The following is a 27,452-nucleotide window of genomic DNA, read 5'->3' as shown; positions in this document are numbered from 1 at the left end:
GCAGCTGTTTCCGTGCCGGAGCAGCATGGCCTGCAGGTGGCCTGGTAGCTGTCTCCAGAGCTGCCGGGGAGCTGCCGCTGTGTGTGACCTGAATGGCAGCGCTGGCTGCGGGCCCTGCTTTGCATGCAGCGTGCGTGAGCAGGAGGCTCCGAGCAGCCCTGCTGATGTGGCTGTTGTATAGCACTTATTGCTTCAACACATTTAGACACAGCACCTCTGTAATTTGTCTCGACGTGATATCATCTTTTGTCTCAGCAAACTGACCCTTTTATCTGTCTTAGTTCTGCTTTCTCCAGCTCTTTCCATTCCATGCCAGCAGTGACAACGGGAAACAGCAGAGGAGGGAAGAAATAGCATATTCAGGTGGTGATAGCAGATATAATAACTGAATTCAAAGTTATTCACTGTTTTGAGGTGTTTGTGGATCTCTTGTGGGTGTTTTGTTTTTGGGTTTTTTTTTTTGTTTGTTTGTTTGTTTTTTGTTGTTGTTAGTTTTCTTTTTTGGTTTTGGGTTTTTTTTTTTGGTTTGTTTGTTTTTAGTTTTTTTTTTTTTTCAGTTGAAGCATATGTCCATCTGTAAGGAATTCTGCCAGTATTACCTAACTCTTCTTGCTTAATTCAGCTGTTTGAAAATTACAGTGAATCTCACTTAGGAGATGCCATATAGGGCCTATATTATAGTTCCTCCTTTCAAGCAGCACTTTGCATAATAGTTGCTCTTTTAAATATTTGGGTTTAGTTCACATCGTTGCTTTGCACTTATAGCTAAAAATACTGAGACTGATGTAAGTGGTGCCTGTTCCTGAAGGGGATTTTCTATCCCCTTCTGCTCATGCCCTGCTCAAGTACATCCTACTCTTCCCCAAAACAGGAGTCACTGGAGAGCAGCAGAGACTGACTATCACACTGAGGAATTTCCTTTTTGCAGTAAGGACAATTTATTGTGTCCGTGTCAATGCAAACATTGTGAAAATGCTACAACTTCAGTCATCTCTGCTTCCCTCTCCTGTTGACCCGAGACACTGTGTGGGAAATGAGAGGAGCTCAAGAAACCAAAAGAGGCTTTCATAAAAGCAATTGAAAAGAGTCTTATTTAGCAACTAAATCACGTAACACAGTAGATAAATAAAGAGTAATGCAATACAGGTTTAGCATAGAAAATTAATATGCAATTGTGCCAAAAAAAAATTACCAATAATGATAATGCTAAAACAAAAGAGAAGAAAAAGTAAAAAACAGAGGGAGAAGCTGAAGATCAAAATTAAGATTATTTCAAAAGATCTAAGAAAAGAATTGAATGTTTGAATGTTCACCTAACTTGTATTCAGAAAGAAAATTTCAAGGAAAGGTTGAACATGGAACGCTGATACCCTTTTTGGTTATCTTGGTCAAGAAACAGAAGTTTTCAATCTATGCAAATCAGTTGGATATAATCAATCCATGTTATCTCAGATAAAGACAGAGAAAAAAATTGTCTTTGTTTCAGTTGGATATAATCAATCCATGTTATCTCAGATAAAGACAGAGAAAAAAATTGTCTTTGTTGGCTACTTGCCAACCAAGCTGCTTCTTTTTACCCAAAGAAAGTCCCATTTAGTCTCTGTCTTGCACCTCTGACTTTTTCTCATCCTGTAACTTAGCTTAATGCTAAATTGACCTAAACTGCCTTTAATATTAGCTAATGTGTGTTAAGCCATTATTCATATACTTACCCTGTTATATTTCTTGTGTTTATTATATGTGATATCCTATATTATCAGAAACTAAGTAGTACACTGAGACCAGCTAAAAGAGTGAGGATTAAATGATAGCTCTTTGCTATTCCACAATGGTCATTTTAGGATTTACCTTGGATGGTTAACAATAATCATCATCATCACCATCATCACAGATTTTTATCACTTTAATTTTGGGGTTTTTCCCTTCTCACTGTAAATTGGTAGTTTGTAGATAGAATTTTAAAAGGAGTACCACAGGTTTTTGTGGCACATTCTTCCTCCCTTTTTATAGAGGGTCTATGAGAAATGTCAAAGCAATTATCAGCAGGTTACAATAGTGTTAAGGAGGTGGTCTTGAATAGTTTATATGGACCTTTTTTCTTTCAACCATTCTCCAATACAGTAGGGGCTGAAAATAATATGAAAATGGCTCAAATAAACAGGATTACTGTGATAAAAAAGTTATGAGTATTATATCACATATAAAACTGTTAAGGGCTAGTATGTCCAAATACTAATTTCCAGGTCTTGGAGGGGAAAACCTTTTTTCCCTCACCTTTCTTCTCTCACTTTCTCTGTCTCTACCTGCTTATTTCCACTGTATCAGAGAATTTTGAATTTCCATATTTAAGTTTAAGTAGTGTTTTTCAGCCCATTTTCTAATCAAGGGATGAAATTCTGATTGTCTCTAGGCAATGTTATGCTCGTCTGTGTGATTGCCAGAGTCTAAAGCCAAACTGGAAATTATAGAATAATAATATAAACTGGAAAAAATCCCATGTAATTCCTATCCCCAAAAAGCTACATAGACATAGGAAAAAAAATTATTGACATTTGCAGATCTAAATGTAACTGAATCTTGTGCATCAATTTTATGTATTAATTTGAAATATTGAATGCACTTGGAAAAACTGAAGCTGATAGAGGAAAAATACTATGCTGGTATTTTGGGATGAGAAAGCGTGTCTGAGTGGCAGCAGGAAGTGGGTCACGGGCAAGCAGAGTTCAATAAACAAAAGCATATGTGCCCTGCAGTGCCTCTTGCCTTTCCCTGGAGCAGAGTCTGGGTAGCGAACCTTGGCGGCGCAGCGCCGGGCCGGGAGTGCGCACTCCTGACCTTTAGCAGAGCACAAAGCTGCTGACAGCGGGCACCTCCGAGGCTCAGAGATGCCCTCTTGCACCGGCTCCTGGCGCTGCTGGAAGGGGGAGGTGGTGAGGACCAAGTGTGTCATCCCCAGCCCCTGCTCTGCAGGATGATGGGAAGAAGCTGCAGTTTTCTCCCTCTCTCCTGGTCCGCTTCAGCTCTTCAGTGCCTTTTGGAAGGATTTGCCTGCATTTGTTCAAACAGTGACTCTCCTAAGGGAACTCCAGCTGGGGAGGAGCAAAGGTGCCGGCATCACCTGTCTCCAGGCTCCTGGCCTGGATGTGACAAGCATTTCTATACCTCTCCCGTGGCTCCATTGCTAAAAGCTTTAAGAGTGATGTATAAAACTATGTTCTGCCACCATGTATTATAGCATATATTGCATATATGGATTTGTACTGTGGACCGGATAATGGTGGAGATGACTTAATGAACAAAATACTCTGGTAAGGTACATGATAAAAGTTATTTCTTTTGTATCTGCAATTTTTCACAGAAACATGTAAACATATTACTGTATAAACATTTAGTTAAACAAATAATAATTTCTTAATAATATGCCTTACTTGGCATATTTAAATTAATTCATTATCACTTTTCTTTCCCCTAATTCAGTTATGAACAAATATCCATTTTTAAAGGTAGAGAAATCACTGGGTCCCCTGGTTTCCCAGACAGCAGGAGTCTAGAGGCTTCAGCCAAAAATTCCCATATCCAGACTAAAACTGGAGCATCCTTTTGGGGAAGACAGCTTATTCAGAATTTTCAAGCAGTATAGATCCAGCATTGCTTATTTTCACTGTTACTGGGGGAGCTGCATTTCCATTCTGGCATTACCCAGTTTGCCTTCAGGCACTCTTGTTATGCCAAGCGTGGTAGAAAACACTTCTCCCTCACCTCCTAAAGGTTTCCATTACATCTCTGTAAACCATGTGTAAACCAGTTTAATCTAATTGGCAGAACCATTTTAGTAGAAATTGGACTAATGGGTCCACCCAAAGAGTGTAGCTGAGTCCAAACAGTCTGGCGTACTAGGCTTGTCATTGTGTTGGTTTCTGGTGGTTCAGCAAGGTGCTGAGGAGTCAGAGCTCAGCCTCTCATTGCCTATCTGGCAGTGTCCAGTGCCCTCCTGGTCTGCCTTCCCCTAGCCCAGCTGTGCAGGGGTTTTAGCAGAGGTTGAGGAGAGACACGTGTCCTTCCCTGCAGGAGAATATACAGGAAAAGTTACTGGAGCTGAAGCGCTGTAACTCATTAGCTGCCATAATTCAATTTATTTTGTGAGCTCTACTACAGTTTCGCCTGGGAAAAGGTGTGGTTTTAACCATGCTGCCATTCTTTTGTAGGCACACAAATCGTAATTTAATATCCATCAATTGCCTGGTGTTAGATTCTTCAGTTACAATTACTTAACTGGATGAAATTAATCCAAATGAAGAGTACCTCATCTTTATTGAGATGGTAATGCATTAAAAAACATCTTTTATTGTGGCAAGGCAAAGGTTAACTTTAATTTAAAAAATATTTTCCTTTAACAAAATGTGTTTATAGAAAAGACTTGTTCAGAGGAATTTCTTGCCTATATAGACAAGAATGTAAATGGTTTTTTATTACTAAAAAAAATCCCAAACACCTAAAATGGAAAAAACACCTATGAATGAATGAACAAGTGCTAAGAACAAATGTCCATGAACTGCAGAACTGGCTTTTATGGCTCAGTCCCCAACTATCTTTAATTTTCTCCCTGCTGGAAATCATATCACCATAACAGTGCTGGCAGAAAAGATCGCGTGTCAACGCTTCAGCTGCTGCAGGGAGTGTCTGGTGTGGGAGCTGAGATTCCCTGTCTCTCCCCATGCAAGCTGGGCTGGCCGAGGCACTCATGTCCTTCTTTCCTGCTTGCTCTGCTGCCAGAGAGGCAGCCTCTGCAAAAGGTGAAACACACAGCTGGGGGAACAACCACGGGAACTATCGTATTTCTTCAGTGAAAAACTTGCTTTCCTGTAGGCTGAAAATTATTTTCTGTAAGAAAATATTTTCCCCTGCATATTTACATTAGATATTGTCCTGGCATATAAAGCTAGGGAAATTGCTAAATTAATTAACAAAAGTTGGACTCCTAACAAGGAAAACTGCTTCTAGTTCCTGAACTCAAAACACTTAAACTATAATCAATATTTATATTTCATCTAACGTTTTGGTCACAGAGATCTTTGTTAAAGATTCTCCTAAGACGTAGCTTTAAAAATATAGCTGACAGGTAAGTCCTCCCTGCCTCTATCACAAGTCAAAGATGTGGTTTTTTTCAAATCAGAGCTCAATTAAACACTGCCATCTTATATATTATGATTAATGGTCATGGATCCATCTTCTTCTTCATTCTTTGAAGAAACAGATGGATGTAATTTAATTCATGGCTTTTTCTGGCATTTTTTCTTCAAACTTTATCTAATGCTTCATTTTAATGCTGTGTAAAAAGACCTCAGTCTCCTTCAGAGCAGTATTTTTCTGACCATGGTATTGGGACTATGACAAAAGCTTTTTTCATCCTCTCTTATTCCCTCTATTCTCTCTTCCTCCCTCCTCCCCATTAGCCCTGAGCTGCTTCATCCCCCTCTGCCCCACTCCAAAAACCTGAGCTTTTCTAGTCGTGCTGCTACTATTTCTCTCATACTTTTGAATCCTCTCAATATGTGGTCCTTAACTTGTCCCGTGTTCAATGTCTCCCGTCTTAGACCAAATCCTGCTGCTCTTTCTTATATAGGGCCTGTGGAGGAGACCAACACAATCTAACATGGCAAAGTTTGGAATTCCAAAGTTTTGTTAATTCCAGCTGTCCTGAGCAGAGCTGTCCTGCCCGCCTCGCCCGGCGGTGTTGTGCTGTGTTGGGTCGCTGCCACTCAGCACCGGGGTCAGGATCGCTGCCTGCCAGCCAGAGCTGCCCACAGTGGCTCTGCCCTGGGCAGTGCCGGTGGGATGCAGGAGCAATGCCCTCATGGGCAGCATGGGCAGTGGCAGCACTGGGAAACCCAGATTTTCTCAAGCCAGGGAAAAGATAGAGGCATTAGGAAGTGCAATGGAGACTGAGGGGGCACTTTGCTCTCTTATGGATGGTATATGCTTTCAGAACATTTATAAGCGGGGGGAGGGGGACTTGTTTCGTTATTTTGACAATAAATTAATATGTGTATATATTTTTTTTTTTTAATTTTCCAATTCATTTGGAGATGTATATATAGTAGCAAGGTCAAATGCTGATAAAATCCCCAAGACTGGGGAACTTGTGTTTTGACTATTTTATTCACTGTAAGCTCAAGGTATTTGTTAATTCTGTCAGCCCTTTGACATTTTTCTCTTTCCAGGGTGTTGATTCACATTTTAATATACAGATAGGGATGTGACAGGCAATGGAGGGATGGAGGTTTCCCACCTCAGGGGATGCAGGGGCTGGATTTTTCAAAGGTGCTGGGCACTCCTCTTCTAAAACTATAACCCTCTTCAGGTGTCTCAAATCAAAGGACCACCAAAAGAACTATAGACTATTAATTTTTCTCAGTTTTTAATTAGGAGAAAATACACTTTAGCCTTTCCCAGCCTGTGAGATTTTGGCTGTTTCCTTTGTATGTCTTCCAATCTAAATGGAACAAGTCTGGGGTTGCTGCTACCAGCTGGAATCAGAATGACTTCTGGCAGCAATTTGCTGGTCCCTGAGGACTTGGGACATTTCCATGTAATCCTCCTAATCAGAGGAATGTGGCATTAATGACATAGCTTCTCCCTCTGAGTCAGTGTAGAGGCTGACACTAGTTAATACAGGATAAGGTATCAAAGTCACCTGATAGAATAATATATTTAGAAAGAAAATTTCTTCTTAATTCCCATCAGTAAGCCTGAAGCAGCAGCACCCATATTCCTCTGTAGCTAAGGGACACAAAGGGGTGGCCCACGCACTTGCTCTGCAGCAGGGAAAGCCCCCCATGCTCCATCCAGGCTTGTGCTCCTCTAGCCCTTCCATGGGAATCCCACACACCAGAGATGGGGTGGCCTCTGGCCCCTGCAGGACTCATGGATGAGAGCCAGGCTGTGGGTGGCAGTGCAGAGTGCTGTGATTCCCCTCTTTGAGACAGCCATAAATAACATTTGATACAGTTAATCCCTTGAGATGTCATGATGGTTTTGGGATCAGATTTTATCTGCCGCTGTGCTTCGCATTTGTCCGCTGGTGGGACTCTGTACAGGCACTTCCAGCCTTTATTATCCTCAGAGCTTTGTGTCAAATGCAAATATTGTTGTTAATTGCTATTTGCATTACAAGAGCAATTACATCTTTCTGTTCTTTAATTCCTGATTTATTGATGAATATTTCCAACACTGATTTAGCTGATTGGCTTTGCCAAGGTGAAAATTGACTATTTGTTTTGTTACTTTGCCAGTGTCTAATCCAGAGCAATTCTTTGCCTCTTGCCCAATGACTACCCAATTTTCTTCGTAGTGTCTATGAGGGATGTATCAAAGGCTTGGAATTCCCGGTACTGGGAAAGAAACTCCATTACTTCATTCAGTCCCAAGACAACAGTCCCTTGTTGATACATACAAAACTTGGATCTGTGAGACATTTTGGGTAGCCTAATTCATTTCATCACATTGTTCATCATGGTTTGCCCTCATTAAATTTGCTCAGTGCCTCCTCCTTGGAACCACAGCTCACAATACCTTGCTGCCTTCATTATGTATGAAAGGGTGGAGTATCTACAAGTGTCCACATATGTAAGCACTTGCATATTGAATGAAATTGCTATTCTGGGTGTGTGGGTTTTGCACGGCATTGTTCTTGGTAGTGGGGGGGGGCACAGAGGTCTGTAAGAAGCTTCCAGAAGCTTCCTCCATGTCCAGCAGAGCCAATCCCTGATGGCTCTGAGGATGGACAGGCTGCTGGCAAAGGCTGGGCCAATTAGAGATGATGGTAACACCTCTATGATACCATATTTAAGAAGAAAATCAAAACAAAGTTTGTAGTGCAGTTTTCATTCCTGACAGAGGAGTAGGTGAGAACATGTGAGCAGAACAGCTCTGCAGACACCAAGGTCAATGCAGCAGGAGAGGGAGGAGATGGTCCAAGCTCCAGAGCCAAGATTTCTCTGCAGGCCGTGGTGATGACCATGGTGAAGCAGCTGTGCCCCTGCAGCCCAAGGGGATCCGCAGGGAATGCAGAGATCCACGCTCAGCCCATGGGGGAGGTGCCCATGCTGGAGCAGGTGGATGCCTGGAGGAGGTTGTGACCCTGTAGGAGACCCCTGGAGAGGGGACCCTGCTCCTGGAGCAGCCTGTCCTTGGAGGACTGCACTCTGTGGAAGAGGGACTCACACTGCAGCAGTTTTGGGAGGACTGCTGCTTGTGGGATGGAGTCACATGAGAGAGGCTGACAGAGAACTGCCTTCTGTGGGAGAGACCCTGCAGTGCAGTAGGGGAACAACTTCTCTCTCTGAGCAGTGAGAGGAACCGTGGGTGATGAACTGACCTGTAAACCCCTACTCCCTGTCTCCCTGCACTGTTGGTGAGAAGGAGGGAGGGGTTGGGATGGAATAGAATGTTTTTAAGGGCTTATTTTACTTCTCATCATCATACTCTGATTTTGTTACTAATAAATGCACTTAAATACCTCTAAGTTGAGCTTGTTTTGCCCATGATGATATTTAATGATCTCTCTCCTAGTTCTTATCTCAATTCATGAACCCTTCATTATATTTTCTGCCCTCTGTTCAGCTGCAGAGGACTGAGCAGCTTTTGTGGGTGCCTGGCATCCAGCCAGGGTCCAACCACAAAATCCTCATTTGGACACTCGTAGCATTTACGAATAGTTATACTGAAGTAAGTATTATGGAATAGATTTTAAAGCACTTTTGTCTCAAGGGCTTTTCTAGATGAGAAAGTCATATAAATAGGACAAGAGTTTAAAATTAGTTTATTCTATGGGCACAGGCCTCCAGTTCCTTCAGATTGCCACTTGGGAAGCAATTTTCAAGCTATTTGAAAAGGTTTAAAGCACTCATATTCCAGGTAACTCTGCTGACATAGGAGAGTTAGTCCAGAAGAGCAATCAGTTAACTGTATCAGTGTAATTAACTACATTGGCACTAAGAAAGCTTTCTGTATGACGAAATCCTAAGTTTTCTGCTACCAAAAAATACCCCTCAAGACCTGTGTCTAGGTTTATATTGTTAAACAGTATTTAAGATAAAATTAAATATACTTTTAGACTGAAATCTTAAAATATTTTGAAGGGAGCATTTTGCTGAAAAAAGCTTGTGTTCATATTTGGGTGAAGGCTGATATTCACTTTTCTCTCCTACCAGTATTACTTCCTCAAGATGGTAAAGGCTATGAAAATGGGAACTTTGTGCATCCATCCTATTCCTAGTATTAAGCAATTCTTATGACATTTATAGTTTGCTGATAGACTGCAGAGAAGCCAGATGCTTTATGGCTTTTCTACATTGCTATTGTCAGATTCTTACAACTGAGTGAATACAGCATGAGTGCATAAAAATGAAAGTCTGTGTTATGCCTTTGCCTGTGCTAAATTAAATCTAGGTCTCCAGAAAGAGACAGAAACTCTAGATGTCGCATGTCTGGGCCGAGACCATGTGTTTCATTCAAAATTCACTGATAAAAACAGTAATGACGTGCTTTGAATTTTTTAGGGGTGTTTCTGCATTTTTGATGGTATTTTCAGCCAGAGTGCCATGGCGAGGCCGTTTATACCACCCTCTCCCATAAAGATGCAGTGCAACGGCAACTGTGATCTTTCTGTACTTTCTGAAGGAGAAAGCAACAGCAGAAGATGGGGATCTACTTTGCAATTATTTTCATGGTTGTGAAACTGGAGGAACTTGAATTTAAACCTTCTGTAAAAATTTTCCCAGAGGTACTGTATTCCGGTAAAATCCATTGCCCTCTTTTCTTCATAGAATGTGTAATCAAATATAATGACATCTATGATAATTTAAAAGTTCTGACTTGCTCACAAGTGGGAAGAAAGCAGATTGGAGCTCCTCAGCATGTCAATGAGTGACCCCACCACCAAACAGCTGTTAGTTGATGATGTGCTGTGGAGAAGCCAGATAATTTATGTCCTTTCTACATTGTTACACTCTTTACACAGCTTCTGTGTCTTTCTCAAATATTCCAATGGCATACAGAGCCCACAGAAATTACAGTAAAATCAGGCATGCATCCATCAGATTGGGGGAATGAATTTACTTGCTTAGTCTTTGTTTGTTTTTGCCTTAAAAATATAATAAAGGTACTGTTAATGTCATTGCTCTGTGGTAATTTAATCCCACTGTAGTGAAGAGCTGTGGTATCTCATTTACCTACAATCTTTTTAATCTTTATATTAAGTCTCATACACACTCTTTCATGTAATCCCAAGTGTGAGGGAGAAGATAGACTTACATTGCCCTCCTTCCTAAAGCTCTTCCTCACTACCACTTTTCTTCTACTCTTACTTCTCCCTCAAGGGTCTAATGATATCACAAATCCTTCCACTACTCTAAGTCCTTTCCAAAGACCAACTTTTCTGTCCCAGTATTTACTTCTGTCATTGCACAGGCCTTCAAGTGTTTGATAACCCTGGGAATGACACCTTGTGTTACTGTATAAAAGAAGGAAAAAAAAGGAAAATGGTGTTCTGGTGGCTCAGATGTCATTATGACTTTGACAAAACTAGAAATGAAACAGATTTTAGTACTTGGGTTGCCTTTGTCAGGGGTTAAACAGGCATTGAGACACTGTATTCAGGGAGTAACTTGGACTCATCATTATTTGTTATAAGTAAAGTGAAAGTATGAAACTATGTTTGATTGCCCACTTGCTTGTCCACCTTCATGGTATACACCTGCCAAAGCAGGGGTAATGCTGCCATTTCTCTTCTTCACCATTAAGGTGTGGGTGATATGTTGGGTACAGCTAATTAAGAAATTCTTGCAGGACAGATTTTTTGAGTGGCAGTGCTGAGTCAACAAAATTGAAAGGTTTCACAAGGGATATTTTTGAATGTAATCTCTAATCCAGTCTCACAGGAAGTGATTAAAATGTTTTGTTTTAAAAGGTCAGTGCATTCTCTATTTGATATAATTTATTATATGGAAATTGAAACAATAAAGCAGAAGCAAATCTTCTTATCTTTTATGAAGAACCTTCTTTGAATACTATTTTTTACAAAGGCCTTTTTGTCCTTATTTTCCAATCTCAGGAAATTCAGTCTTTGTCAAAATCCAGAGAGGTCAGTTTCAGGAAGGTCTTTTGGTGGCACTGTCCAACCATCCAATTTCTCTGCAAGGTTCTATTGCCTTCGTAGGAATAGCAATGGAAAGATAATATCAAGTCTGTCTGTCTGTATAGATATTACATATACAGACAGGAGAAGAAGTAAATGGCCATAGAATAAACCACAAGAAGTTTCATTACTCAACATGAGGAAGAACCGTTTTATGTTGAGGGTGGCAGAGCCCAGGGAAGTAGGTGTGCTGCCCAGGTGGAGTGTCCCTCTCCGGAAACATTCGAAACACACCTGGATGTGTTCCTGTGTCACCTGTGCCAGGTGACCCTGACTTGGCAGGAACCTGGACTGAATGATCTCCAGAGGTTCCTCCCAGCCCTAAGAATTCTGTGAATCTGTGATTATATGTGCCATTAACTCTATTGTTCGAAACATGACTCCAGTTTATAAAATCTATTCTTTTACAGCTTTCTTTACTTCCATAGGTACATACCTTCCTTGGAAATTGTGTCTTTCTTGCCCATGAGGTCTTTCCATCCTTTATTATTTTGCATCTGTTCAAGATGCTGAACTAATATTTCACTGAATCACAGAATATTCTGAGTTGGAACAGACCCACAAAGATCATCAATTCCAGCTCTTAAATGAATGGCCCATAGAGGGATTCAACTCCCAACCTTGGTGTTTTTAGCACCAGGCTATAACCAACAGAGCTAATCTCAGGGTATTTGTCAGAAAAATTCGTAAACCTTCCTGAAGTATGAAAATACACTAATACCTGACAATTTTTTCATCACAACTTGCAAGACTGATTGACTATGCAGAAAAATATAAAATTACAACATTTTATTCAAACTGTGTTATATTTGTTATACAAAAAATAGTCTCATAGACACATAGTTAATAGAAAAACAAAATAGATTGCATTAATTGCCTTTGACAAAAGCACTCATATAAATTGAATGCATTGAAATGGTTGATACTGAAAAGAATTTTTAAAGTGATAATTTCTTTAATGCTTTGTATGAAGCCACTTGGAGAATATAGTGACTGCATACTTGCATTTATGATTGGTTTCATCCAAGTCACTGTTATTCCTGAAGTGGGAGCTATTTTCTAAATAAAGTCTATATTTTCTGTTCATCACAGGTCCTTCTGGAGGTTTGAAGCCAGAAGGAAACAAGAAGATCTGCATTATATAAGTCCTACAATGTCACAGATGAACTTTTGCATCTGTGAGACACACCAGTGCTGCTTATCCACTGTCCCAAGCTGCTCCATTACTGCATTTCACTAAAGGGACCTCAAGTGAAAACTGGGCATAAGGCCAAGATACATTGCTAATTTTGTAGGCTTGTTTCCAAACAGTCTTCTTCCAAGAGCACATTGCCTGCGTTCCCGTGCCACGGGGGGAAGCGTGTCAGCTGGTGGGTGCAGGCTGGCGCGTGACTGGCGTGTGCCAGGGCACCGGGGCACATGGCTGGGCTGGCATCAAGCCCACTTCTCTACAGCAGGACTGACTTGAGGACCAGACAGTTAAAAAACAAGTTTGTGAATCCTGGCATTGGTAAATCACCCAAATTTGGCCATTCATCTTTTGACAGATATGTGTTTTATTGTTCTGTAGGAAAACTCCATCAGGCAACTGAAAGATTTTCCCCAATGAAATGCAACCTGCTGTATATTTTCTCTTTTTTTTACTCGTGTTGGCATTAAATAATAGCATATTTATATTTATCTGCTTTTATTTCTTTGTTTCTAATCTCCTTACCTGGTGAACTATTTGAGAAAAGGCTTCTTACAGCTCTTTTTTAGGACAAAGCTGCTGCTATATCTGTACAATTGCAGTGAGATTTGGATGCACATGTGTTGTACAATTAGCAAAGCCACATCCTATATAAGAAATTAATTATATAAGTGGAAAAGATGTATGTCAATACTGGGAGTAGCTGCCAGCATAGCTGCTTCAGTCCAATACCTCTGCTCCACCAGTACACTATTCACTGCAGCACTCTTCTCACTGACCGCCGTCAGTCATGGAAGGCATGTGATGAAAAGCCTTCCCTCTTCTCCAGTAAAAAGGTACTTAAGAATATGGGTGGTGCTTTTCTGAATTATAGTCTCTGTTTTTAAATATATACAAATGAACAGTTTAACAAGTGAATTTAAATTCTGCAGCCCTCAGCTGCACTCCTGTCTTTAAATTCAAGGTGCTATCCCTAAAACAACAACATTTTTCTTCCTTGATTGCACCTACCTGATGTTCCTGCAGGCACATTTAGGAATACTATCATTGTAATTTGCATATCTATTTTAACTCTTTTAAACTGTGTGTTTACAACAATACAATGACAAAATTTGTCATCCCAAATGACTTTCTGTTACTGGAGGGTCAGTGCTTTGCATTTTTTGTTTGAAATAACACAAGAGGTACAGCCAAGGGCAGGGGATGAAAAATTACTAGACTTTACAATCAGCATCAGGAGCATCCACAAAGGAACAATAGCAATAATAGCAAACATGTTCATCTGTGAACTCCATAGGATATCATTAAAAGCTTCATTCCTTTCTCTTTAAATAAATACTTAATATTCTGTTTTCAGTTTAGCAAAAACAACATTTAGGAATCGCCACATTACTCTGGATCGGTATCAATTTGCCTAATAGATTATTCTACCCCTGACAGCAGCCAATACTGGCTGTTCAGAAGAAGGTACAAGAAACACATTAATGATCAATTATGGAAGAATCTGCCTTTTGGGCAGCAATTCACAATTTTTATATGCTAGTCAGCTTTTGCAAAAAGGATACTGGGTGTACCAAACCACTACATGCAGGTATGAATAATGGCTTTTGTGCCTTCTCTTATAAATGTTCTTTGAGCTGTCTAATAGTTTAAAAGTCCAAGCTGTCCACTGTTAAATAAATTATGATCCATTGTAATTTTCTTGTACTTTTCAGGGAGTGGTAAGGTGAAGGGGGCCTCATGGCTATTGCATAAATGATAGATGAGGGTTCCCTTCCTCTACCCAGAGAGAACCTGAAGCAGTCATTCTGGCATTACCGTTTTTAGAATCCTGAAGAGTACCTTAGAGATGTGTGTCTTGTTCCCATCTTTCCAGCCTCAGTTCATTTCTATGAGCTTTGCAGAAGGCTGTGTTCCTCACTTTTAGAACTCATGTGGAATGAAGTGGATGAGGTGATGCTCTCAGACACCAAATTCTACATTTTGTGGGTTTACCTTTGTGCATTGTACATGATTAAACAGAAATCTTGTAACTGAAGCAGTGTGAGTTAATTTTCCTTGAAAATTTCTATTTGAAACAATGGTTATGTGTCTGAACCTAACAAAAACTTTTATCGTCTTGACTTTTGATCATGCTAAAATTTGGACATTTTTTAACCTACTGAATAAAGGCTATGTCTAAGTTTTTCAGTAGGGTTTTTTAAATTCTGTTTTTTCAGATTTTTGTGCTGACTCAGATTGATGCTTTTGGGAATTGGTAGAGAGACCATATAGCAAATTTTTCAGATTTAAACAGATTTTAAGATTGAAAGAATGTAGACAAAATAATATTTTTCAGTGGTTTTCATGTGTTCCTTGTTGGAGTATCTTGCTGAGAAATAACTAGGAGCTCAGTTGCACTGAGGAGTTTTACACATCTGAAAAATCGAGCTCTGAAAGGGAAGAGAAGGAAGAGAGAAAAGTGGAATAGAGTGAGACTTTCCATCCTCTAGGGACGGTGTCTGACATGATTTAGACCTATTTAAGCTTTAGATCACATAACCTTTACTCATTTGCTTCTAGTTTCAGGACTTTTATTGTCATATGGTCTTATGGCTGCACTTTTGTGTTGAAAAAGCTGTTCTGAGTCATTGCATCCACTAATGAAAGTCAAACCAAAAAAGAGTCCCATTCAAGCACTAAATTCAGCACAGTTTGCTGTGGAAGCACAGCTGGCTGGGTAGTCCTCTGCAGCTGGGGATAAGGCTGTGAGTCAGAGATCTGCAGGATTTAACCTCAGGGGCAATGGAGCAGCTCATCTGCTATTCAGGAAGGCCCACTTGAGACAGGGAGAGACTGAGGAGGGATCTGATGTGCAGCTAACCCAGTAACAGTGACAGCACTGAAAAAGCAAATGTGATTATTATAATCTTTGTGTCTCTTCTGAATACTCCCCAAGTTGCTAGTCTACATATAAAAAAGCAAAACACCATGCAAGTCCCCTATGTATTGCTCTTTTCCCTGTCATGCTTAATGACTGATCAGTTATATAAAATAGGTACAACTCTCTGATAATGCTTATGTAAGTACCTGTTTAGTAATCCTTCTCTGAACATCAAGTTTTAACTGATGGAATTTATTAACATGTATATTGCTGTAGAGCTGAGAGACATCAGCTAGGTTACAGATACACTGTGCTAGGTACTGTAAAAAGAGAGACTATCAGCATGCCACATGAATCTTTCCTCCATATATTTATTTTATGAAATATATCTTCTATATTTGCATTAATGCGAGGTGGCAGAACATTGTAAAATTGACCAGCAATTTATAGCCTCTTTATTTTTTAATTAAAAACATAAATATGCTTCTATGTAGCAAAAGAGAAGTTTTCTAAAATGAATTCAGAATTACTTAACCATCTTCATTGCTTCTACCCACAACTATAGAGGATTTTTCCATAAAGATATGGAAATAATTTGACTTTTAAAAAATATTAAAGAATAAATGAAGAAACAATCACAAGCTTTTATCAATTTAGGCTAATATAGCAGTAGGTGAAAGATTAACTTTCAGTAATGCACAAATAATTATTCAAAACTCACAAACAATGCCTTTATGAGTTATTGGGGAGTAAAAAATCATTTTAACAATCAAATGTAGACATTTGGAACTATTGTCTGCTCAGGTGCATCGGAGGCTGGGAGGAGACACAGCCAGAACAGGTGATCCAGACTTACCAGAGGGATATTCCAGATAATACAACATCATGCTCAGTATATAAAGCAGATGAAGAAAAAGGAGAAAGTGGGGCTGTTTGTGGTGGTGGTATTTGTCTTCCCAAGTCACAATTACATGTGATGGGATGCTGCTGTCCTGGAGATGGCTGAACATCTGCCTGTCCTTGGGAAGCAGTGAATTAATTCCTTGTTTTGCTTTGTTTGTCTGCATGGCTTTTGCAATAGGAGACCAGGATTCAGTAGTTCTGCTGCTGGAACTAGTTATCAATAAGGGTGAAATTGAACTTACTATATGTGTAGTTGGAGGAAAACTCAAAGAGCTGAATTCTCTCAGTGAGAGCCAATGCACAGTCAGAAGTGGGATTGTTCATGATTCAGCTGTAAGAGATTTTTAAGCAGGGTATGATTGTACAAGGCGTTTGAAAAGTAGCACTCACATTTAACCAAACAGAAAAAGTGAGCTAACAGACATGCACTTTTGTCTGAGTTCAAGGAAGGAAAAATTGAAGACATGGAGGTAAGTGGAAGGTAAAAAGCAAAAAGGTTTTCTGAAGAGAAATTTGGCCTGACCAGTCTGCTACCTATTCCTGGCCAAGGCACTTTTTAGACACAGAAAACACAACTGATCTAATCTACCATCACTTGAAGGATTCCTTGATACAGGATAGTGATGTTTGAAGTTTATGTAAATTTGTATAGCAATCAGAATTTGTATAACAAATCAGATTTCTGATTTGTATGGCAAATCAGAAAAAAATTATTGAAGAAAAAAGTCACTCAAGGTTATTAAATACACATACACCTATTCCAGTTAGGAAGTCTGTGAGCCATGGAGGTAAGGAGACATTTTGAGGGAAGTAAAGCTGCATACTCAGCCCATTTTTATTCTCTTTTATACATGTGGGCTATTGACAGATAGACTTTTAATCTGATCGATATGGCCATCCGCATTCTCCTGTGTTCTTATCTGAACTGCACTGCATTATGTGACAGGAAGTTATTAATTAAGCTGGAGAAGATGTAGGAATAATTCCAGAATTTTTAAATGAATAAAGCCAGGGCTGTATTAACTATCACAACAGTGATTCTTCCCATCAGCACTGATGAGGCCATTCTGGGCACAATTCTAGGCTCCTTAGAACAAAAGAGATATGGAGTGCTTCCATATGAACAGTGAAGGACAACAAAGATGATTAAGGGAGTGGAATGCCTCACATTTGAAGAAAGGCTAGGAGAGCTAGAACTGTTTAGTCCAGAGAAAAGAAGAATCAGGGACATCTTATTAATATATATAAACACCTAGAGAGAGGATGCAAAGAGGTCAAGGCCAGGCTCTTATCAATGGTACCCAGCAACAGAACCATAGGGACACAAAGCAACAGGCACAAACTGAAACAGAGGAGGGGCTGTCTGAACATTGTGATACATTTTGTTACTGTGAGGGTGACCCAGAACTGACACAGCTTGCCCAAATAGTCTTACCATGATCCTGGGCAATGTGTTCTGAAATTGATCGTCCAACCAAATAATTCCTGTGTATTAATTACCTCTCCCCAACCTGAAAATAATTAAACATGAATTGCATTTAAAGTGCGAAGGTCAGAAAGAATTCTGCTATTTAGAATCATTAACTAGTCAAGACTGTTATTCTCAAATCTAACAGAAGCACTGAATATATTGTGGCTAAATCTAGTTCTTCACCAACTAAAATTAAACATCTTTTTTCCATGAGTTAATTGTGTGGTTGAGTCTTTCTGGGAAAAATATTTAGTGGAAACATTTATCTCAGGTGCATTTCTGAACTGATTCACAAAAGCATACACCAATATTTTCATAGGAATTAGGATCTTCTTAGCTTTATTCCACAGGGGCAGAAAATATTTGACAGGAAATATGTTTTTTAGCATGTTCAGATAAGCTGTCCTCTGGTTGTTTAAGATTTAAGTTCTTATCACCTTAATAGTCATTCTTGTCAAACCAGATACATGAGCAGCTGAGGTCTATATTTGTAGAGACTTATGTTGAATCCCAGTATTTTATTTAGGGAAAGGTGATATTGGTAAGTTGTCTCAAGGGTAAAAATTTACCACTGGAGCAAATCCAAATGGATTTTAAAAGCTTGTCATCGCAGAGGCTGATCTTGATAACTAGTGGTCTCAGTAATGTTTCTTTATAAGGCACTGATCAGCATAAGGCCTGCAGATGTCTCCAGGAGAAGAGGGAAGATATAGGAAGAAGCTGGCTAGGCTCAGCTTAGCAGGTTGTAAGGACCAATGTGGAGCAGTACATGTTTTTAGGAGGAGAAAAAAAAAAAGAAGCCAGGGGAAAAGATGCTGGAGGTCCTGAAGGTAGCCGTAGGAGCAAGGAAGGAGCAGCCTGTTGCAGATGGAACAGGAGCACTGGTGCCCTGCTCCCAGCTGTGGATGAGTGTTGGGGCACTGTACTCTGTTTCTGGAAGTAAGGTGATGAGTTTAAAACTTGTACTGGTGGTGCAAGTGGGACCTGCAAAGTCTGTGAATACAGCCTGGTGGGTTGAGGTGGGAGTTGGTGGTACGCTCCTTCACACAGTATTTAAAGCATTTATGCCCATGCCAGTTCCACTGTCTGTGTGGAAAGCTCTATGTGTTATTTGCCACAATACGGCTTTTTGTATGAGCCCATAGAAGGCTCGGGTTGAGGGAGACTGGTGTTCAGGCACACATTTTGGCTCTGCTCTGACTTCGTGTTTTCTCTGCACATGTCTGCACATCAGTGGGCCTCATGTTCACACTGACACAGCCCAAAGAGGGATCAGCTGCATTATTATCTAAATCCCAACAGTGTTCTTGGATCCAATGATGACATGAATATACACGATTTCTGTACAAACAGAACTGCACTGAGAAAAGCAAGGAGGATGGCAGATGGGAGCTGCAGCTTACCAGGTGTGGAGGTTTACAAGGACTCCTTGTCTGGAGTTTTTACTCATTATCTTTTCATGTGGTACTTTCTCAAAAAAAGCCAATGTAGTTCTGGTCTCTCAGTTATCTGTTTGTGTGATTGTACACATGTACATAACTATCTGTAATCTTTCTCTGTAATATCGCCAGCATGATTTTTTAAAAATCAGAACAGTTGCCAGTAGCTCTGTCTCTGCCTGTTTTCTTCTTCAGTGAAGGTACAATTTCACAGAGCACATCTAACCATTCTTATTTCCCAGAATGTGTGAAAGTTTGATCTTACTAAAAGGAAAGATAGGAAAGGCACCTTGAGTATTATTGCTACTGTTGCTTCTCTTTAATGGTTATATGGTGACACTGCTTCGCGTAGGATTACTGTCACTGGCACAGAGGGGATCGGAGGCTGGCTGCCTTGAGGAATGAGATGAGATGATAAAGGAAAGAGGATGTTACCTCTGCGGCATCTCGCTCCATCTCTCAGTTTTCATTCCATGTGTTCTGTGTGGAACCAAAGTAGGGTTTGTAGCAGTTTCTTGCCTTTGCACCACTGGCATTGTTAGGCAACAGAAAAGAGAATGAGAGAATTGTAAAAAATCTATTTTACTTGAAATAGCTGTACTGTGTAATTATTCCAAAGGGCTTAGCAGGCAAATGAGATAAAGCCAAAAGTTAGGCAGATCACCAAAGGTACAGATTAAAGTAACAGAGTGATGCATAAAATTCTTTGGAAAGTATTGATGTAATTATATTATTTATGTGCTCATATTGCAGTGTACATGATTTTCAGAGTGTTGCATTTCTGCTTAACTGAAATGAAAGCTCTAAATTTATTAACTAAATTTTGCTTTGTGCAGCAAAGGCTTTTTCTGCAAAAATCAGATTCCAGTACACTGACCTCTTCGGAATACAGCAGTTAGAGCCAATCTGAGCCATTTTTTCTTCATGTGTACCAAAAGTGTCACAATTAAGACTGTCATGCTAGGAGAGAAAATTGTAAAAGGAGTGAGAGGCCCAACAGTACATTAAGAAGAGGAAATGTTTTAGCTGACCTCCACCTGTCAGAGCACATTTCCCTCTGCAGGCAGGGCTATGCGTGTGTCTGGAGTTTGCACCTGATGTCAAACAAGCAGCTGCTTTGCCAGCAGCTTTACTTTTCACTGTCCAAAGTTGTGTCTATCCCATATATTTTAAATAAAAATATAGTCCCATAAAAATCTCAGAAATGAGAGATTTGAGTTTTCTATTGAAACTTTCCTATAACAGTCTATTATTAGATGCTTGTTTGTTTCAGGGAAGGGTAATTAAAGAGCCAGAAGAGAAAAGAAGGGAAAAAAAAAGTATCTCACCTTTCTGGCATATTTTCAAAGGATTCAATTAGGGACACACTAAACAAAATTTGTTTAAAAACATGATTGATGTTGGAGCTTTAACAAGGCACTGTCATTGGATAGAGGGGCTTTTTATTAATGCATGTGGTGTGATAGAAATGTGTGGGACAGGATGCCAGGCTGTTGACAGTGTTTGTGTGTTGTATATGTTTTACATGAAGAGATGGGCTGTGTAAAGATGCATTTTGTTTCTTCTTTCACTGGTTCATTTCTTTAATCTGAACTGAAACTGAACTGAAACTGAAAGATCTTACTGCGAGGCAAGCAGTTTTGAGTGAAAAGGGCTGTTAAGAAAATCTACCTTGAAGGAGAATATTTTATATATAGATTGTTATTTTCTTTTCAAAAGCTTAGTGATTGCATTGTATACCATGCATAGAACAGAGGGCTGAAAAAGCACTCAGGATCATTTGATGTTCCTGAATTTCTGTGTATATATGCACATATATGAAGATGTATATGTAGATATTTCATACATGCATATTCATCTATACGCATATACATCTGGATGATATGTAAGTACGTATATATGATATACACATATAGGTATATATATGTCAGCACCATCAATAAGAGAAGTAAAATGCTGTTAGCACTGCCTGTCAACAGATTTTAGAGGTAGAAGCTGTTTCCGATGGAGGGAGGGCTCTTCGTCACACATAGTGAAGAAGAACGAACTGTGAAATCCTTATTATCTTTGAAAATACACTTCAAAACTGAGTAGTCTTCTTTTTTTTTTTTTTTTTACAGTCATTTAATCTGTCTATAAATAGACATATTCTATTTTCCTCTCTCTATTTATTTATTAATTTGGTAGTGATTAGTTGCTTTGTGCACAAAGTAACTCTGATGAAATTAAAAATTTGATTGCTTTTATTAAGAGATTATAGCTACATCTTGCATACAGATACCAGTAGCTCTGGAGAAACCTAAGGTGGTCTTGCACAGTGTTGGAAGAAGTTAAAGTGTAGATACTAGTCCACAGTTTAAAACACTTTCTGGAAATATGTACAATGACATTTTCCACCAGGAAAATCTTCTAAGGAAGATTCAGACAGTAGTTAGGGGCTATGGAAAATAAGAAATTTTGTTCAGGAAACACTAAAGAAAATAGTTTCATAAATTGGTTAATGGTGATTTGTTTTAACCCAAAGAGAAATTGGGATTTTTTGCTTTTCTTCCTAAAGATCTATGAGAGTTTTTCTTAGAAATTGGAAATGGATGAGCATGGTAAATACTTTCACGAAGAATGGTATTTGAAACTGCATTTATGTACTTGAATAACATTACTGAGATTTATGTTTGACCAAGTATGTATACATGATCTGCCTTTCACCATGACTTGATCTTTTGCTGTATCCAAGTGCTAAGAGCTGACCCTGGAAGGAGCCCAGCATTACTCAAAGTGGTTTCATGCAAGTCTTAATTCAGAGGCTCCTTTTGTTTTGTGATGTTTTTACAAACATCATTGAATGTAGTCTGAGCAGCAAGTCCATTCACAAAAAATTGCAGCCAGAAAATAAATCTCTCAAAACTGCTTGTGTGATTTCTTTTGCTACAGCAGCAGCTATTTAAAGCATTGAAGAATTGTCCAGTAAATAAAAGGTACTGTTAGAAACTGCTAATAAAGTTTAGAGAACCATGCAGTGACAAATTCCAAAAGAGCAGTCTTTCAATAGAAATGATCCTACTTTAACACAGGGGTGGAAGACGAAAGGTTCAGAAAATCTAACTTTATAAAGTGACACACTCATATATATTTCCTATAGGTCTGAAAAGAAAATTGCCATTTAAAAATAAAGATTTTGAACAAATGGCAGAGTTAGCAGAAAGAACCACAGGACCTTGGAATTTGGAGAAAATATGTTAACATAAACATGCTGTGTAGATATTACCAGAAATAAGGGGGAAAAGGCAATAAAACAAAACATTTGTCTGAATATATGTCTCAAGACCTGCACTCAGAAAATGGAATTTTTTCATCTATTATATCAGACCCATTAGGTAAGCTCAGTAAATTTACCATTTGAAAACAAATGGGTAAAATACAGCCATTTTTTTTTCAATGAAAGAGCTGTTCATACAAGAGCCATTTTAGGTATGAAAAAATATTGTTTGAGACAAAATATCTGAAAAAGAAGAGACTAGGCAACACTATTAGGAAACAATTTTTCTGTTGAGGAATCTCCTAAAATTGGCCAAATGCTTTTGCAACAGATAATGAGATATATTTCCTGACTACTGAGTCTGAGAAATTCTTAATTGCCCATAAATCCATGTACTGGAAAGTTTGGAAAACTTAATGAGTTGGCAACAGGCTTCAAAGAAAAGAATATCATGCAGACTAAAGGACAATGGATAAATAAGGACTGCAGCTGAAGTCTTGAGGATTTAGGACAAACTAACCATATACTTTGTAGATTTAATCTTTTCTTCATGGTCAAGGATATCTGTCTTCTACAATGATGATGACTTCTACATATAGTTTGAGGCATGAATTTCAAACAATAATACATATCTTGCCTTATTGAAAATTGTCTTGAACTGTTCATTTTCCTCACTTGTGTATTTAGTTGCTTGAAACAGAAGAGTCACATAGAGGACAATGCTGTAAACTTGCAAGAGTGATGAAAAGTAGTCAGGTCTCTGCATGGTCTCATCCTCCCATGCACTCTCACACCCCCACATAATCAGTGTCATGTTTCTTGCCCCCAACAAAGAAACTTCTACTACTCTCACTGCTGTACTACGATACCTCACTGCTGTAAGCTGGTTTAGTTTCTTTGTTCTTTGAGAGGGAGTTTGATGTGGCCTGGCTTGTTCATGAGGATACTCATATATTGAGAAAACCTGGTTTTTGGAGGCTTGGGCCTTGCATCTAAGCTGAAATTAATATGTTGATTTGGATTCTGTTTACATGTCTGATCACTTCTTCAAAATCTCTGTATGGTCTGTTAGAACACTGTTCAAAAGCTCCTCCTTTTTCACATCTCAGTTAGTATTTGTGAAGCTTCTGTTTCCAACCTACACAGAAGTGAAGACATTGCAGAAAAAAAGCTTACAAACATCGGTTTAGTAAGAGCAGCACTAGCAGATCATAGAATCATAAAATCCAAGCTAAGGTTGGAAAAGACCTTTTAAATCATCAAATACAGCCATCAACCCAGTACCTCCACCATGTTCACCATTAAAACCTGTCCTCAACCATGAGCCACATCCATACTGGTGTTGAACACTTCCAGGAATGGTGACTATACCACTGCCCTGGACAGCACATTCCAATGCTTTACAACACTTTCAATGAAAAAAAAAAAATCCTAATATCTAATCTAAACCTCCATTTCATCTTGTACTGACCATTGTTACCCAGAAGAAGAGATTGACACCCACCTCAGTGTAGCTTCCTTTCAGATAACTGTAGACGATGACAAGACCATCCTCCCCAAGCTTCCTTTTCTTTTGATTAAACAATCCCAGCTCCTGCAGCTGCTCCTTATAGGACTTGTGCTACAACCCCTTCACCAGCTCCATGGCCCTTCTCTGGTCTCACCCAAGGATCTCAATGTCTTTATTGTAGCAAGGGGCCTAAAACTGAGCACAGCACTCAAGGTGTGGCCTCACCAGTGCTGAGTACAGGGGGATGACCACTACTCTAGTCCTGCTGGCCACATTATTTTTAATACAGGCCAGGATACCATTGACCTTCTTGGCCACCTGGGCGCACTCTGACTCATGTTCAGCCAGCTGTTCATGTTCATGTTTGGTACCCACAGGTCATTTTCCTCTACCCCTAGCCTGTAGCACTGCCTGGGGTTGTTGTGATCCAAGCACAGGACCCAGCACTTGGCCTTGTTGTACCTTATATAAATGCTTTCAGCCCATCAATCCAGCCTGTCCAGATTCCTGTGCAGAGCCTTCCTTCCCTCCAGCAAATCAATAATCTCACCCAGCTTGGTGTTGTCAGCAAACTGACTGAAGGTGCACTTGATCCTCTCATCCAGATCATTGACAGGTATTAAACAGGCCTGGCCCCAATGCTGAGCCTTGGGGATCCCCACTAGTGACCAGCCACCAGCTGCGTGTGGCACCACTCACCAGCACTCTCTGGGCCTGGCCATCCAGACAGTTTTATTCCAGAAAAGGGAGCACCTGTGCAAGCCCTGGGCTGCCAGCTTCTCCAGGAGAATGCTGTGGGAGACAGTACCAAAGGCTTTACTCAAGTCCAGATAGACAACATCCACAGCCTTTTCCTTATCCACTAGGAAGGTCACCTGGTACTGAATGGAGATCATGCTGGTCAAGCAGGACCTGCCTTTCCTAAACATATCCCAGCTGGGCCTGATCTTCTGGTTGTCCTGTATATGTTGCTTCATGATGCTCAAGATTATTTGCTCCGTGACCTTTGCTGGAAATAAGATGGGATCACATTTCCATCTTCTGGTCACTTAGGACCTGCCTGGTGGACCGGGACTGCTAGTAAATTACTGAAAGCAATTTGGTGGATGATATATTAATAGAACCACAGAATGTGGCATCCTATATACACTTTGATAAAAATCTTGTAAAAAATGTTTCTATGAAGATGTTACAGTATATGAAATAACTCTACTTAGCCATGTAAATAAAGTTGTCCAATTCAAGTTTGCCTTCTCAGAAGCTATTGGATAACATTCCCACTAATGGGCTGTGAGAAGTCCTGAATAAAGCCCAGTCATTCCTAAACTTGAATAAAACCAGTCATTTATGAATGACTACATAAATACAGTAAGATGAAGTATATCTTGTGTAATTTTCATCTTCTGTAGATATTTAGGAAACAGGCATTCTGGAAAACTCAAAACTATCATAATGACTATCTTAGATTGACTATGTGTTGTACACATTAAAAATGAAATTACCTGAAAACCCATTTTTCTGAGGCTTTGAAAAAATATTAATAAAGCAGTTCTATTTTGTATTTGCTCCAATTGTAACAATTGTAACAATTCTGTTCCAAAGACTGGAAAGTATTTTTGAGACTGCAACAGCAAAACAGGTATCTGATTGTGGCTTGTAATTTGTTTCTGATTTCTCATTGCTTAATGACCACCCTACACCAGACCAACTTTTAGTTGAGAGTATTCTCCTTTTGTGTAGGAACAGGTCTGCATAAAGAGAGAAAAAACTAGAACCAAAGCTTAACCATATCTTCAAGTTTGTTCTCTCTCACATGCACTGATGTTCAGCCAGGTTTCTACTTGACTCATGGTGCCACGGAGCAAGAGTATGGAGTGTTTAAGGCTTTCCTCCCTGGCATAAAAGGTCTGGCTAGTTAGACAGAATCTCGGCATAAACTTTATTCTTTTCAATGTGAGAACCACAACTGAAAAAGTCAGAGAAAAATAAAACCTTTTCCAAACCACCTGCCCACAACTCTATTCAATACTCTTCATCAGTTTAGAAGTTTTTTCTTCCTTCTTGGGGGACACTGGCATGGTGCACTTCCAAAGTAAAAGACGACACCTGCTGTAAAAGCAATGAAGATTATTAGTGTGTCTAACTTTAAATAGTTTCCAATCTTTCAGTGATTATGGATGCTTCCTATCAAAACTGTCCAAGATGCTGTAGCTTTTATATGGGTTTCTGCAAAAAGATAAACCTTGGGAGTTGCTGGACTGTAAAATAGCAGTACACTATAACCCTGGCAAACCTTTAAAAGATAAATCTTGGCAGCCACTGGACTGTACAACATTAACACACTCTGACACCTTTGGATGTCTGAAACACCAGAGAAGAATCCTAGAGGTTGTTTTTCTCAAGTAACAGAATGAAGAAGACAGTGTTACCTCAGAAATGTACCTGGCTTAAGTTCATTCACAACCATCATGTATAAGTGCTTATATCTTTAGTGATCTCTTTCTAGAAAGGCAACAGTGGCAATTACTTGGTTTATGTTGGCTTATACACTATTATGATAGCTATGAAACAAAGTCTGGCAATTCCAGTTCTCAGAACAACGGCTTATCTCTAAAACATAAGCTACCCAAATAGTCAATAATTTTAATGACAATATAAAATTGTTTGTAATTTTGCAGGTGGAAAAAGTTCATTCTTACAAACCTTTCCAGAAATTCAATCTCTAATTCACTTATCTGAGACACTCTACCTACTAGGAACCTCTAGGAGTTGGGTAACTAGACACAGATTTCTCTGTCCCAGCTGCAGAAGCAGCTACCTGAATTTTCTTTGTATGGTTTCACATAGGCCTGATGCAGCAGCATTTGCTTGACCTCCATACTTCCTTCTCACAAATTCCTACCTGGCATTTTCCTCTGCTCTGTTGCAGCACATTTGCCTGCATTCTGACTCTGCGTCATCATCTTCACGCTTGTCTGCCACTCCTCTGCATCCCTCCTGGTCTCTACATTAGTCTCACTCAATTTGCTGTCCTGTTTCCAAATGCATTTTCCCTCCCCACTGCTCCCACTGTATCTGACATGTCCATATTCCCCTGTCCCCTGCTCGGCCCTCACAGAGGAGCTAACAGACCATTAGCTTCCCTGATGGCATCCTGTCTTCTGCTCGATTGCAAAAAACAAGGAGTGGCATCCATCTTCACTGGTTTACCCTCACTTTCTTCCAGAAACCTTAAATGGATCTGGCAACCAATCTTCTGAGATCAGGTTTGGCCTGGTCGCAGTCTTGACTATGAGAGACGGAAAGCATTTTACATACAGATCAAGTTTCACAGGTTTTTAAATAAAAAATTATTAATAATTGTAATTTGCTAAAATTTACTAATAATATATTGATAAAACCATTCTAATTTGTCTTTCCTGTGATTTGAACAACAGGAAAGCTGGTGGTGCTGCTCACAGAGGTTCTGCACAGCAGCTGCAGAGGTGTGAGCTCAGGGCAGACTTGAGAATGGGGCTTTTATTTTGGTACTGGTCAGACTGTGCTCCAGTGAAAACCTTACAAAAACTTAGCATCATTTACTGAGCCTCAGCCCTAAATAAGTGAACCTTGCTTGCTTCACTG

This window comes from Vidua macroura, chromosome 3 (genome assembly GCF_024509145.1).
Source record: "Vidua macroura isolate BioBank_ID:100142 chromosome 3, ASM2450914v1, whole genome shotgun sequence".
NCBI lineage: Eukaryota > Metazoa > Chordata > Aves > Passeriformes > Viduidae > Vidua > Vidua macroura.
The sequence above is the reverse complement of the archived record's forward strand: the minus strand, read 5'-3'. Positions refer to the sequence as shown.